The following is a 14196-nucleotide window of genomic DNA, read 5'->3' as shown; positions in this document are numbered from 1 at the left end:
AGCTCTACTTCATCCAAAATTTGTTTAAAACACAGTCCACGGCTGGAATCTGACCCCTAAACGCCCCACACGCTATATTTAATCAGCGCGGCCCAACTTACCCCGAGCACTTCCACCGTCAGCAGATCGCAGCACTTCAGCCGGTTAAAAGCCGGAGCATTAGCCAGAGGACGTGCTGGGAAACAGATCAATAGAGCGGCTCTGGACTTTAAAGATTCACATCAGCGTTTGAGACGTTGGCATTAGTGAATTATGGGCCGATTCATGCGCTAATGGAGCAGTAATGACTACGAGCGTCAGATGAAGAGCGTTAGTGTCCAGTCGTCTCGGTCACTCGTGATGACGAACCGGCACAAACCACAAACACTCGTTCATTATCAAGAGCTTCGCTCACAGAACAGCCTGATTTATCCAGATCAATATAACGAGATGAAAACACTGAAAATCAAGCGAGATATATGATGATGAGTCCGACTGCGGCTTTACCGTGGTGTCACATGGTACTTTGATATGTGGGTGAATCTATACTGTAAAAATGACGTATGTTTACAAGAAAATATACATTTCACATTATGTCACTTGCCATTTCTTTGTAATTATTTGTGAAATTTAATTGTGAAGTAAATTCACACATTATTTTTTTTCCCCAGTGTAAAAAAAAAACTTTTTCAGTGTCAAAAAAAACAATTTCTTTTGATTTTGTGTTGAAATATTTGCTTAATAACCCATATTACCATATTCAAATACCTTGCAATTTACATAATAGAACCAGGGTTATTTTTATAACTGAAACTAAAACCATGAAAAACATTTCATTACTCAAAATATTTAAAAAAATGTGGCCGAGGCACATTTCTCATTTTCATTCAGTTTATCTTGATGTTCTCAAATAACTAAAACTGAAGTAAAAATTAGAACTATATACACATTAAAAAAAGCAAAAACAACAAAATTACTTTAACCGAAATTAATGAAAATGGAAAATATGAACAAAAATCGAATTCTAAATATTAATAAAAACTATAATAGTATCTCAATAATACTAAAGTAACACTGGATAGGTCAAAAAAATCATATTATTACTGTAAAAATTGTGTAGTTGTGTAATATTTATTCCTATAACAAACAATGTGATATAATTTTTCATCTACCGTTCTGTAAATGTTTCTGAAAGAGTCTCTTTGGCTGCATTTATTTGATCAAAAATACAGTAAAAAATCTGAAATATTATTCCAATGTAAATCAGCTGTTTTCTATGTGAATATATAGTAAAGTGTAATTTATTCCTGTGATCAAAGCTCATCATTACTCCAGTCTTCAGTGTCACATGATCCTTCAGAAATCATTGACGTGAGATTAGTCTTTACTGTCACTTCTGACTAATTTAACGCGTCCTTGCTGAATAAAAGTATTATTTTCTTTCTTTTTTTGTACATTTATTAAGCAGAAACTGGAGTACGAGTGTGTTCCCTACACCAAGAGACTAAGTGTGCTCTCAGAACTCCACAGACAGGAAGTCCAGTGCCAATGAAACTTCCTGTTTTGGCTAAAGCGATTGGAAAGTCTGCGCTGTATAATCAGGCATGTGCTATATAATGCTCTATATTACCCTGAACACACCCACAGAAATCAATAACACAACATTAACTTCCTATTAGCCTCAGTGAGGACGCTCTCAGACAGAACGGAAGAACATCACGCTTGTGCTGAGAGGACATGATGAGCTGTCAGACCTTCACCTGATGAACGGCTGACCGCACAAAACACTCATAATAATCATCTTCTGTCGTTTATCAAGGTCACAACAAGATGTGAAATTACAATAATCCAGCGTCACACACTGAGGGAGAGGATCAGATTACATGAGCGCAGTTTTAAAATATTCTTCATCATCATTTATATAATTATTTATATTTATATAAACTGAGCTCACACGTCTAATGAAGATCAGCACCAATCCAGACACAAAACACATGATTTAGATTCATTCAGGAGAAAAAACTCCCAACAAAACAGCTCGAGTCTTTCGTTTCCAACGGTACCAATTTACCATTCAAATGATGGCAGCTCACGTTCATGCAAAGCAGCTAGTGACTGTGGTAAAGTCACACAAACACAACAAACACACATTCAGCAGGATTTCAACAACTCGTTTACACAAAAACACTGAAGGTTTGTTCATTCTTCTGCCCTGTTTTGAGTCTCAATGTGAGAAAAATTAGGCAAAACCATCAACAGCTTCTCAACAAATCTCAACTCTTCCTCATTCACTTTGTTTTTCCTCTCAAAATGGGGTTTTGATGAAATAGAAGAAGCATTGTTGGTTCCCCAAAGAACATTTCAGTGATCAGTTCTCAATAATAGAACCATTTTTTCAATATCTTTTTCCAATGGAAAGATTCCATGGATGTTAAATGTTCCTCACGGAACCATCGATGCCAATGAAAAACCTTTATTTTTAAGAGAGTTTGACAAACTGCTCTTGTTTTGGATGAAAATATGTTTGCTACATGAATAAACACGTCTAAGAAATCACATTCATCAGACAAACAGAACTGGTTCAGAGTTTGATCTGATCTAAGATCTCTCAAACACACCAGCTTTGAGTTTAAATATTAATCATCTTCTCTTCTCGCACAAACAAAGTTTATGATGATGATAATATCACTTCAGACTATTTCAAGAGAGCATGAATAAATAATCCACTGCATTAGTAACTATTTAAACGCTCGTATCTACAGTCAAACATCAATCAAACTCCTCGTTTGACCCAAAAACAACATCTTTTACACTAATTTACTGTAGTAAAGCTCCAGTGATTACCTGTGCATGACGGCGTGTGCGTTTCAGCGCGAGCGGCTGCTCTCGTGGCCGTCCGGACACGACTGTAAGAGTTAGTGACGGGAATTCTGCCGCTCTTCCGTGCTCATTCCTCTGGGCTGGAATGCGGTCCGGCAGCATTGATGTCACTGCGCTCTCGGATCACTCGGATCTTTATGGCTCTTTATGGCCAGATTAGAGTTCATGTGTGACTTACGAAGAAACAGCAATCGAGTTCAGAGATTCTACAGAATTAAAATGTTCTCTGATGAAAATCATCTTGAAAAAACTGAGCATTACATGGAAATAATCCACAACCTGAGAGATTTATTAAGAGTTGTATGTCATAACGTTGCTAATCTTTATCTTGCTTAAAAATCTAGATTTTCATATTCATGTATCATAACCACCAAAAAACAAAGCACTTCTTTGTAAAATGACCTCATATTCCTGCTTATAATTTGCTCTTTACTCTTAAAAATAAAGGTGTCAAAAGCTTTTTCTTGTAGCGACGCCATAGAAGAACCATTTTTGGTTTCACAAAGAACATATTTAGTGATCCGTTCTTAAAGGATTAGTTCACTTCTGAATTACAATTTCCTGATAATTTACTCACCCTCATGTCATCTAAGATGTTCATGTCTTTCTTTCTTCAGTGGAAAAGAAATTGAGGAAAACATTCCAGGATTTTTCTCCATATAGTGGACTTCACTGGGGTTCAACGGGTTGAAGGTCCAAATGTCAGTTTCAGTGCAGCTTCAAAGAGCTCTACATGATCCCAGACGAGGAATAAGAGTCTTATCTAGAGAAACCATCGGACATTTTCTAAAAAAAATAAAAAATTATATACTTTTTAACCACAAATGCTCGTCTTGCACTGCTCTGTGATGCTCCACGCATTACGTAATCATGTTGGAAAGGTCACGCGTGACGTAGGTGGAAGTACCGATCCAGTGTTTACAAGGACTAAGTGAAACAACCTTTACAAAAAAAGGTAAAACAACGATGTCGGACGATTTTGAAGTTGGAGGAGAAAATGAGATGGAGTTTTTCGCTCTACCGCGGTACTTCCACCTACATCACGCGTGATCTTTCCAACATGATTACGTAATGCGTGGAGCATCACAGAGCAGTGCAAGACGAGCATTTGTGGTTAAAAAGTTTATAATGTTTATTTTTTTTAGAAAATGTCCGATGGTTTCTCTAGATAAGACTCTTATTCCTCGTCTGGGATCATGTAGAGCTCTTTGAAGCTGCACTGAAACTGACATTTGGACCTTCAACCCGTTGAACCCCAGTGAAGTCCACTATATGGAGAAAAATCCTGGAATGTTTTCCTCAATTTCTTTTCCACTGAAGAAAGAAAGACATGAACATCTTGGATGACATGAGGGTGAGTAAATTATCATTATATTTTCATTCTGAAGTGAACTAATCCTTTAAAACACCCTTAGTGTGAAGAACATTTTAATAATCTTGAATCTTGGATGTTAAACGTTCTTCACAGAACCATCGACGCTAATAAAGAAGCTTTATTCTGAAGAGTGTAGAAGCGTGAGCTCTCATTAGATCCGTGTTTAATGCATCTGTTCTCATGTCAAACTGCCGTCAGAAGACAATGTCGAAGCCTCTGGATTAGAGATGAATAGAAAGAGATTTACATACAGTTCTAATTTACAGTCACTGAACGAAGCGACTACTTCCTCTGATACTGATTGTTCTAGAATCACGTGTACATGAACATTCGGCTGAATCAGACTCGAGTCAAACATGCTGAAAACATCATAAATATGCAGAATATCTAAATACAGGCTCCGTTTTCTTTATGCAAAATATCTGTTCTTATTTCTCTTTTGATTTGGAACATGTACTGGAGATTCTTCTGTCGGAGTGATTTCAGTTTCAGGGTGACAGTGTGGAATCATCCAGCGCTCACTGAAAGCATTCAATCACACACACACACACCAGCTTTCTTTTGTGCTCAAGACAAAACACTGACAAACCAGCTTTCAGCACAAACCACTCATGAGACAAACACACACACGTGCCATCAGCACACACAACAGCGCTTTCAGCCTGTGAGAATTATGTCACTTACGAGGAGGATACGATACGACACCACTGACCTCTGGACAACAGCTATGTGTGTGTGTGTCTGCTCAGTAATGCTGGAGTTAAACACCACTCTCAGCAGAATGTGGAGCCGCAGCAGTACTCAGACACACACACTGATATTAAAGCTGCTCATCGTGTCATTAACTGTGACTCCTGCTCTATCAGACTCCGTCTGTGTTTATGTTTCCTGAAACTGCAGCATAAATCATCCGGACATCACGCCGGACCCGTCAGGCCTTCAGAGGATGAAGACACTCTCTGGCTCTGATCTAATGTAAATATTTTAAGACTCGAGAGAGAAGAGCGTCCCGTCGCTGCCTGACTCTGACCCGTCCCGATCATGACATCATCCTCTGATGAGACACTGAAGTGAAGCATGCTGGGTACATCAGAAAACAAGCAGAAACTAAACTAACCACTTGTTTGGCAACTTTTTCTGACAAAACATGACATGCAACAAGTGATTTCTGCATGTTCAGATAAACTGCAGCATTAATAATCAATAAAACAGCTGTGCATTTATTCACATTCACAGTGAAGTAGATGAGGAATATGGGACAGGGTGGAATATGTTCTCAATGTATTTACTCAGCAAATATTTAAACATTTATAAAAACATGTTCATGATGAGAAGAACAGCGAGTCATGTGTCATATTTGTGCTTCAGTCTCAGTTTGACTCTGATCACTGTGCAAAATAAAGATGCAAAATTCATTTAGTGCTGATATAAATATATAAAGCATACTGAAGCACTAATAATAAATCATTAAAAAGTGTGAAATGGAACCGAATGAGAGTGAAATTATCATCTAAAATTTAAAAACAAAACATAAAAACCAAAATAAAACATCAGAGGCGGTCGAGAGAGTTTAAAGTGTGTGTGTGTGTGTGTGTGTGTGTGTGTGTCTGACCTGTTGTCTGCTGCGTGTTTCTGCTCATCTGACTGAATCCTGAATGAATGAAACGCGGTTAGAATCACTCCGCCACAGTCCTTCACATCCATCATCCATCAGATCCACGGAGATCACTGTACGCGTGTGTGTTTCTGCGGTAATTCACGCGAGTGTGTGTGAGAGGTTGTGTGCCATGGAACGCAATGGGAGGCGGGGCTACAATCACCCGCGTCCAATCAGCGCACAGGGGGCGTGCATAAATTGACATGAAATATCTCCTCTGGTTAAACATTCCTGAAGCACAATCATACAGTTCCTATTTGATCCTTTATGCTGGTTTAATGATCAAATAAAGTATCAACATGTACTTTCATTAAGAATTTTACATTTTCCACATAATTCTACAGTGATGAAAACATCATGTAGGCACAAATGAAATTGTCTGGATTCCAGCTCTAAGAAACGACATTCCAAAACAGACAAATGAGATGTTAATGAAACATCTGAATGATGTTATGTAACTTCTTCAAACATTAGTTCTTCCTTCATCCTGACGTCATGATAAATTCACCCGACATTGATCTAGTTCCTCTGTGGTCACATTGATCTGTTTCTGTCAGACCCTGTGATTTACAGTATAATGATGAACTTTTATAGACCGACTGTCACAGCAGGTTTTGTTCATCTGTTGAGATAACCAGGTAATTCATTTTCTCACTTCAGTGGACTGACAGATCAAGACAAATCAAACGCCTTATGAGAGTTGACAACACAACACTACTGTATCCATCTGAAGAACAGAGGAGGCATCACTGTTACTGATAGATAGATAGATAGATAGATAGATAGATAGATAGATAGATAGATAGATAGATAGATGTGCGTTTGCTGCACAATAATCAGAGCATGAGGTCATCGATGTATGATTTATTCAGTACATGAGGATTGATTTCTATCAGCGTCTGCCGTGAGCCACTTCCTGTTTCAGGGCTGCTGCTTCTCCTCAAAGGGCTGAATAACTGATGACTGACGGGGTTTATTGGACGGGTTGTGGCCCCAGAGTGGATGAGACGGGGTATCTGGTTCCACTGCATGTCAACACATTATAGATCCTTCCAGGACCTCCTCCTCTGTCCATCTGGAGAGATTCTGGAGTGTTGTGTGATCCTTCAGGAATCACAGAAACACACAAACCCTGCTAATCCTGAGCTTCACTTCACCTTTAAAGTCGGCATGAAACAGAAGTTCCTTTTTCCTTATTGATTTTGACTTGATTTTGTCCATGGGGAATTGATTGGATGGTTGTGGACACTTTTTTATAGTCCAGCAAAGAATAGAATCGCCAGTTTTCAACAGCAAATAAAGCTGACTATAATCAGCATCAAAAAATGCAAAGAAATATTATAATACTCCCAAACGGAAGCATATATAAGTTAAAAAGAAGCGGGCCCAGTACAGAACCCTGAGGTACCCCACTAATAATATGAGCTGAGGATGAGGAAAACTTACCCAAAGCTAGAGAGAAAGTGCTATCTTTAAGATAAGAACTAAACTTGTGTGTCTCTCAGTAGCATCTGCTCACAAATGAGCCGTAAACGAGCGCTAAACGAGCTCAGGCGGGATGCGGAATAGAACGTGACCCCAGCGACACACACAATATAACAGACCCTCCGATCTCTCCTTAAAATCCTGCCTGGAGCGTCTGGGATGCAATCAACAGCGCTGCTATTCCTGTAGCTCACCTTTCCCAGGCATATAATCATCAGTGAATCAATCGTGCACATATAGTGAAAGGATACTGTCTTTTTTATGTCCTCAAGACAGTCCAGCAAAGGCTGAATAGAATCCCCAGTTTTCAACGGCAAATAAAGCTGACTGTAATCAGCATAAAAATGCAAAGAAACATTATGCTTCCAAAAAATACTCCAAAGCGGAAGCATATATAAGTTAAAAAGAAGCGGGCCCAGTACAGAACCCTGAGGTACTCCACTAATAATATGAGCTGAGGATGAGGAAAACTTAAACAAAGCTAGAGAGAAAGTGCTATCTTTAAGATAAGAACTAAACTTGTGTGTCTCTCAGTAGCATCTGCTCACAAACGAGCTGTAAACGAGCGCTAAATGAGCTCAGGCGGGATGCAGAATAGAGCGCACACAATATAACGGACCCTCCGATCTCTCCTTCACATCCTGCCCGGAGCATCTGGGATCCAATCAGCAGCGCTGCTATTCCTGTATCTCACCTTTCCCAGGCATATAATCATCAGTGAATCAATCGTGCACATATAGTGAAAGGATACTGTCTTTTTTATGTCCTCAAGACAGTCCAGCAAAGGTTGAATAGAATCCCCAGTTTTCAACAACAAATAAAGCTGACTGTAATCAGCATAAAAATGCAAAGAAACATTATGCTTCCAAAAAATACTCCAAAGCGGAAGCATATATAAGTTAAAAAGAAGCGGGCCCAGTACAGAACCCTGAGGTACTCCACTAATAATATGAGCTGAGGATGAGGAAAACTTAAACAAAGCTAGAGAGAAAGTGCTATCTTTAAGATAAGAACTAAACTTGTGTGTCTCTCAGTAGCATCTGCTCACAAATGAGCCGTAAACGAGCGCTAAACGAGCTCAGGCGGGATGCGGAATAGAACGTGACCCCAGCGACACACACAATATAACGGACCCTCCGATGTCTCCTTCACATCCACAATCAGCAGTTCTGCTATTCCTGTAGCTCACCTTTCCCAGGCATAGAATCACCGGTGAATCAATTTAATAAATACTGCAATATTCCATAAAAAACAAGAAATGTCAATTTCATGGTGACTTTAAAGATCTCCTGTATATTTCTCAACAGGACTGTTCGTTTGTTCAGGTGCAGCGTGCAGTCGGTTCAGATCTGGCTCATGATATGCTGAAGAATATCTGGTGTTCCTCTAAGGACTCTGATTTTGCTCACAGGAAGAGTTTGTCTTGTAAGAGCGTGTCTGTATTTAGCTCCCACTATCAGATTTCCGGAACTCACCTGGCTGCCAAATTTCCATGCTGAATTTATCATGCACCTACAGTGAACTGAGTTAGAGTAGAAATTCCATTGTAATGAACTCAAAACATCTTATACGCAATGAGCTGAACCTGAGGAAACAAAAATAATGAAAACAGCAGCAACAACTACACAGTAAGTGACAGAATGAGAGGTTTTGTGATCTGTGGTCACTGATGTGGGATCAGTGCTGGACGCTGCAGTGGAAACAATGCGCGTCTCTATTTCACTGGATCTCTGGGAAACTCTAGCAGACGCTGGTGCCACACGGCCCTGGATGATCTCTCTCCTCGCTGTCTGCCGCTTCCTGCGACCTCCGAACTTTCCCTTTCCTTTCAGAGCGAGGACAAAACAGCGGTTGCGTAGCAGGCCTGAGTAAACACACAATAACCTGAGGTTAGCCAGCGCTGCGCACACTATAACAATAAGACACCTGTACTGACCCACGGCATAATGACTGAACGAAAGATGAAATATAATATATCACAGACTAGTGTGTGTGCGGAGCCATTAACAGGATCATCTGCATTATTAATGAGGATGGCATCTGTAGCACAGAAAGACAGCAGTAAAATTACGTCTTCTAGGAAAAATGCATTCTGGCAGACGCTTTTATCCACAATGATTTACAGTGCACTGAAGGTACACATGTTATCAGTTCATGCATTCACTGGGAGTCGAACCCATGACCCTGCCGTTGCGAGCGCTGAGCTCTACTGTTATGAGAGATACGTTTGAGATTCGCTCCAGGAGTGTAAGACAGCAGAAATCAACACAGCCCTGGAATGTTCCAAGATATTCCGACCCCTGATCCCTCATTCCTGCCGGAGATAACGGCTCTGCCTCATCCACACGTCACTCTTCCTCTGTAATCTTTAGTTTTTTTTACATTCGCTACACATCAAAACTCTTCACACAGTTCTTCTGACCAACTTTCAGCTTCACAGCAGCTCAAAATGCACTAAAACTACCAAAACACTTCATTCATGAGAGGATTCACTCAACAAACACTCATAAAAAATGACCTAAAACAGTTTTGGTGGTGTTTGTGTCAAAGTGAGAAATGTGTTCATGTATTTGTGTGTGAGCCATAAATGAGATAAGAGATCCATTACAGCGTCTGTCAAGGTTTATAATGTGAAAGTAAAAATGCGTCATGATTTTTTCAAGGAACAACAGATTATTATATTCACGTGTGTTTGTGTTTGTAAACAGATATTTGACTAATGAGATCCTGATCAAACACTGAGATCTTGTAGAATGTGGGAGTGTTTCCCAGAATCAGGAGTGTTTTGCATCGAGTGAATTCTCAGCCGACAGAAACTACTTCTGTATAGCTTTAATGAGGTTTTAGGTTTTAGTTTATTTAGTTTTCATTATTTTAGTATTTCAATTTAAAGTAAATGAAATTGAGAAAGTCTTGGCAACTAGCTGAAATAAAAAAGTTTTTAATGTTTATTAATTATTTATTCTGAGGTAATGAAAATGCTTGTTTTATGGTTTTAGTTTTAGTGTGTGTGTGTGTGTGTGTGTGTGTGGTCGTCATGTACTCATAATGAATGTGTATTTTACATCAAGTGAAATTCCTGCTTGAAAGAAACTTCCCCGTCATGAATGAGGCCGAGAATGTGAAGCACGAGACTTACGTACAGATCCTCTGAACAGGAAGTGTGTTCTATGTGTTTTACGCTGTGTGAAGGAATGTTTATGATTGTTATAAAACACACACACACACACACACACACACACACACATAGTGAGTCAACAACACAATCTCTGAGCTAGTTTACTCGAGTTAACCAGAGATCTGATCTGTCACTCCTGAAACGTTTCAGGCATGCGCAGGTTTCCAAACACTGACCTCTGACCTCACAGTATCTGATCCTGATGAATGACATGTTGACCTCAGATAGAGTTTGAATCATTGTTGTAATTACAGGAATGTCTTTAATGTTTGAAATCTATTTTTAGTCACTGCACTCGTCATCATCAGAACGATTGTGCTCAAATCTCTGCTGCGCTGTAACGGCTACATGATTTATAACAGATTACATTCAGATGAATTATGAGCTGGATAAAAATCATCACGGTCAGTGACTGTGAGAATGGCTCTTCACTGTCTGTGCATTAAGATCCTGCTGTCAGATGAGCTCATATAGATCCATATGGTTCTAATAAACAAACAAAATAAATAAATGAGCAGCTCTTACAGTAGTGTGAGCGTAACGTTACACATCATGATCAGCTCTGTGACTCTACTGCCCTCTACTGGAGCACAGGATGAACTGCACTTCTGAGACATAGAGAACAAATATAATACACATAATGTAATGTAATATAATGTAATGTGATATAATAAAATGTAATGTAATTTAATATAATGTAATATAATGTAAAGCAATGTGACAATGTAATATATAATGTAATGTAATGTGATATAATATAATATAATGTAATGTAATGTGATATAATATATAACATAATGTAATGTAATGTGATATAATATAATATAATATAATGTAATGTAATGTAATGTGACATAATGTCATTATAATGTAATATAATATGATGTAATGTGATATAATATAATGTAATGTAATGTGATATAATGTAATATAATATGATGTAATGTGATTTAATGTAATATAATATAATGTGATATAATATAATATAATATAATGTGATATAATGTAATATAATATGATGTAATGTGATTTAATGTAATATAATATAATGTGATATAATATGATGTAATGTGATTTAATGTAATATAATATAATGTGATATAATATAATATAATATAATGTGATATAATGTAATATAATATGATGTAATGTGATTTAATGTAATATAATGTAATGTAATATATAATATAATACAATGTAATGTAATGTAATGTGATATAATGTAATATAATATGATTTAATGTGATTTAATGTAATATAATATAATGAAATGTAATGTCATATACTGTAATGTAATTTAATATAATGTAATATAATGCAATGTAATGTGACAGTGTAATATATAATGTAATGTAATGTGATATAATATAATGTAATGTAATGTGATATAATGTCATTATAATGTAATATAATATAATGCAATGTAATGTGATATAATATAATATAATATAATGTAATGTAATGTGACATAATGTCATTATAATGTAATATAATATGATGTAATGTGATATAATATAATGTAATGTAATGTGATATAATGTAATATAATATGATGCAATGTGATTTAATGTAATATAATGTAATGTAATATAATATAATACAATGTAATGTAATGTGATATAATGTAATATAATATGATTTAATGTGATTTAATGTAATATAATATAATGAAATGTAATGTGATATACTGTAATGTAATTTAATATAATGTAATATAATGCAATATAATGTGACAGTGTAATATATAATGTAATGTAATGTGATATAATATAATGTAACATAATATAATGTGGTGTAATGTGATATAATGTAATATAATATTATGTAATGTGATTTAATATAATATAATGTAATGTAATATATAATATAATGTGGTGTAATGTAATGTAATAATAATATAATATGATATAATATAATTAATGTAATGTAATGTAATATAATGTAATGTAATGTAATATAACATGATGTAATGTGATATAATGTAATGTAATATATAATATAATATAATGTAAAGCAATGTGACAATGTAATATATAATGTAATGTAATGTGATATAATGTCATTATAATGTAATATAATGTAATGCAATGTAATGTGATATAATATAATATAATATAATGTAATGTAATGTAATGTGACATAATGTCATTATAATGTAATATAATATGATGTAATATGATATAATATAATGTAATGTAATGTGATATAATGTAATATAATATGATGTAATGTGATTTAATGTAATATAATATAATGTGATATAATATAATATAATATAATGTGATATAATGTAATATAATATGATGTAATGTGATTTAATGTAATATAATGTAATGTAATATATAATATAATACAATGTAATGTAATGTAATGTGATATAATGTAATATAATATGATTTAATGTGATTTAATGTAATATAATATAATGAAATGTAATGTCATATACTGTAATGTAATTTAATATAATGTAATATAATGCAATGTAATGTGACAGTGTAATATATAATGTAATGTAATGTGATATAATATAATGTAATGTAATGTGATATAATGTCATTATAATGTAATATAATATAATGCAATGTAATGTGATATAATATAATATAATATAATGTAATGTAATGTGACATAATGTCATTATAATGTGATATAATATAATGTAATGTAATGTGATATAATGTCATTATAATGTAATATAATATAATGCAATGTAATGTGATATAATATAATATAATATAATGTAATGTGATATAATATAATATAATATAATGTGATATAATGTAATATAATATGATGTAATGTGATTTAATGTAATATAATGTAATGTAATATAATATAATACAATGTAATGTAATGTGATATAATGTAATATAATATGATTTAATGTGATTTAATGTAATATAATATAATGAAATGTAATGTGATATACTGTAATGTAATTTAATATAATGTAATATAATGCAATGTAATGTGACAGTGTAATATATAATGTAATGTAATGTGATATAATATAATGTAACGTAATATAATGTGGTGTAATGTGATATAATGTAATATAATATTATGTAATGTGATTTAATATAATATAATGTAATGTAATATATAATATAATGTGGTGTAATGTAATGTAATAATAATATAATATGATATAATATAATTAATGTAATGTAATGTAATATAATGTAATGTAATGTAATATAACATGATGTAATGTGATATAATGTAATGTAATATATAATATAATATAATACAATGTAATGTAATGTAATAATAATATAATATAATTAATATAATAATACATTCATTACATGCACAAGATGAAAGGTTCTGTAATATCTGTAATATCATCATGTAGAATATGCCACAAACATGAAGATATTCATGATGCACTTATGCATTAACAGATGCCTCAACTGTTCAACATTATCTTCTTATTACTAATATAATAATTCAGAATAATAGGAATCATGAAGAAATATTGTAATAAATTGTTATATTATTGTTAATATTAAGAAAGTTCACAATTTCTTAGGGAAAAACATGTAGTTTGTGGCAAATATAAGCCCTGCTTGCTTGTGTTTGACACTGTGACTTCATCATCCAGTTTCAGTTCAGAATATTCCAGATTCACTTTATTCATGA

General features: G+C 34.7%; 1 protein-coding gene across 1 annotated transcript in view; it reads right to left on the bottom strand.

The window, feature by feature from the left end:
• The window catches only part of nfxl1 (nuclear transcription factor, X-box binding-like 1), a 179489-nt gene that overhangs the window by 37935 nt on the left and 127358 nt on the right, over positions 1-14196 (bottom strand). The window lies entirely within an intron of this gene.

This window comes from Ctenopharyngodon idella, chromosome 22 (assembly GCF_019924925.1).
Source record: "Ctenopharyngodon idella isolate HZGC_01 chromosome 22, HZGC01, whole genome shotgun sequence".
In the NCBI taxonomy this organism is placed as follows: domain Eukaryota; kingdom Metazoa; phylum Chordata; class Actinopteri; order Cypriniformes; family Xenocyprididae; genus Ctenopharyngodon; species Ctenopharyngodon idella.
Note: the sequence above shows the minus strand (reverse complement) of the source record. Positions and strands in the feature narration are given on the sequence as shown.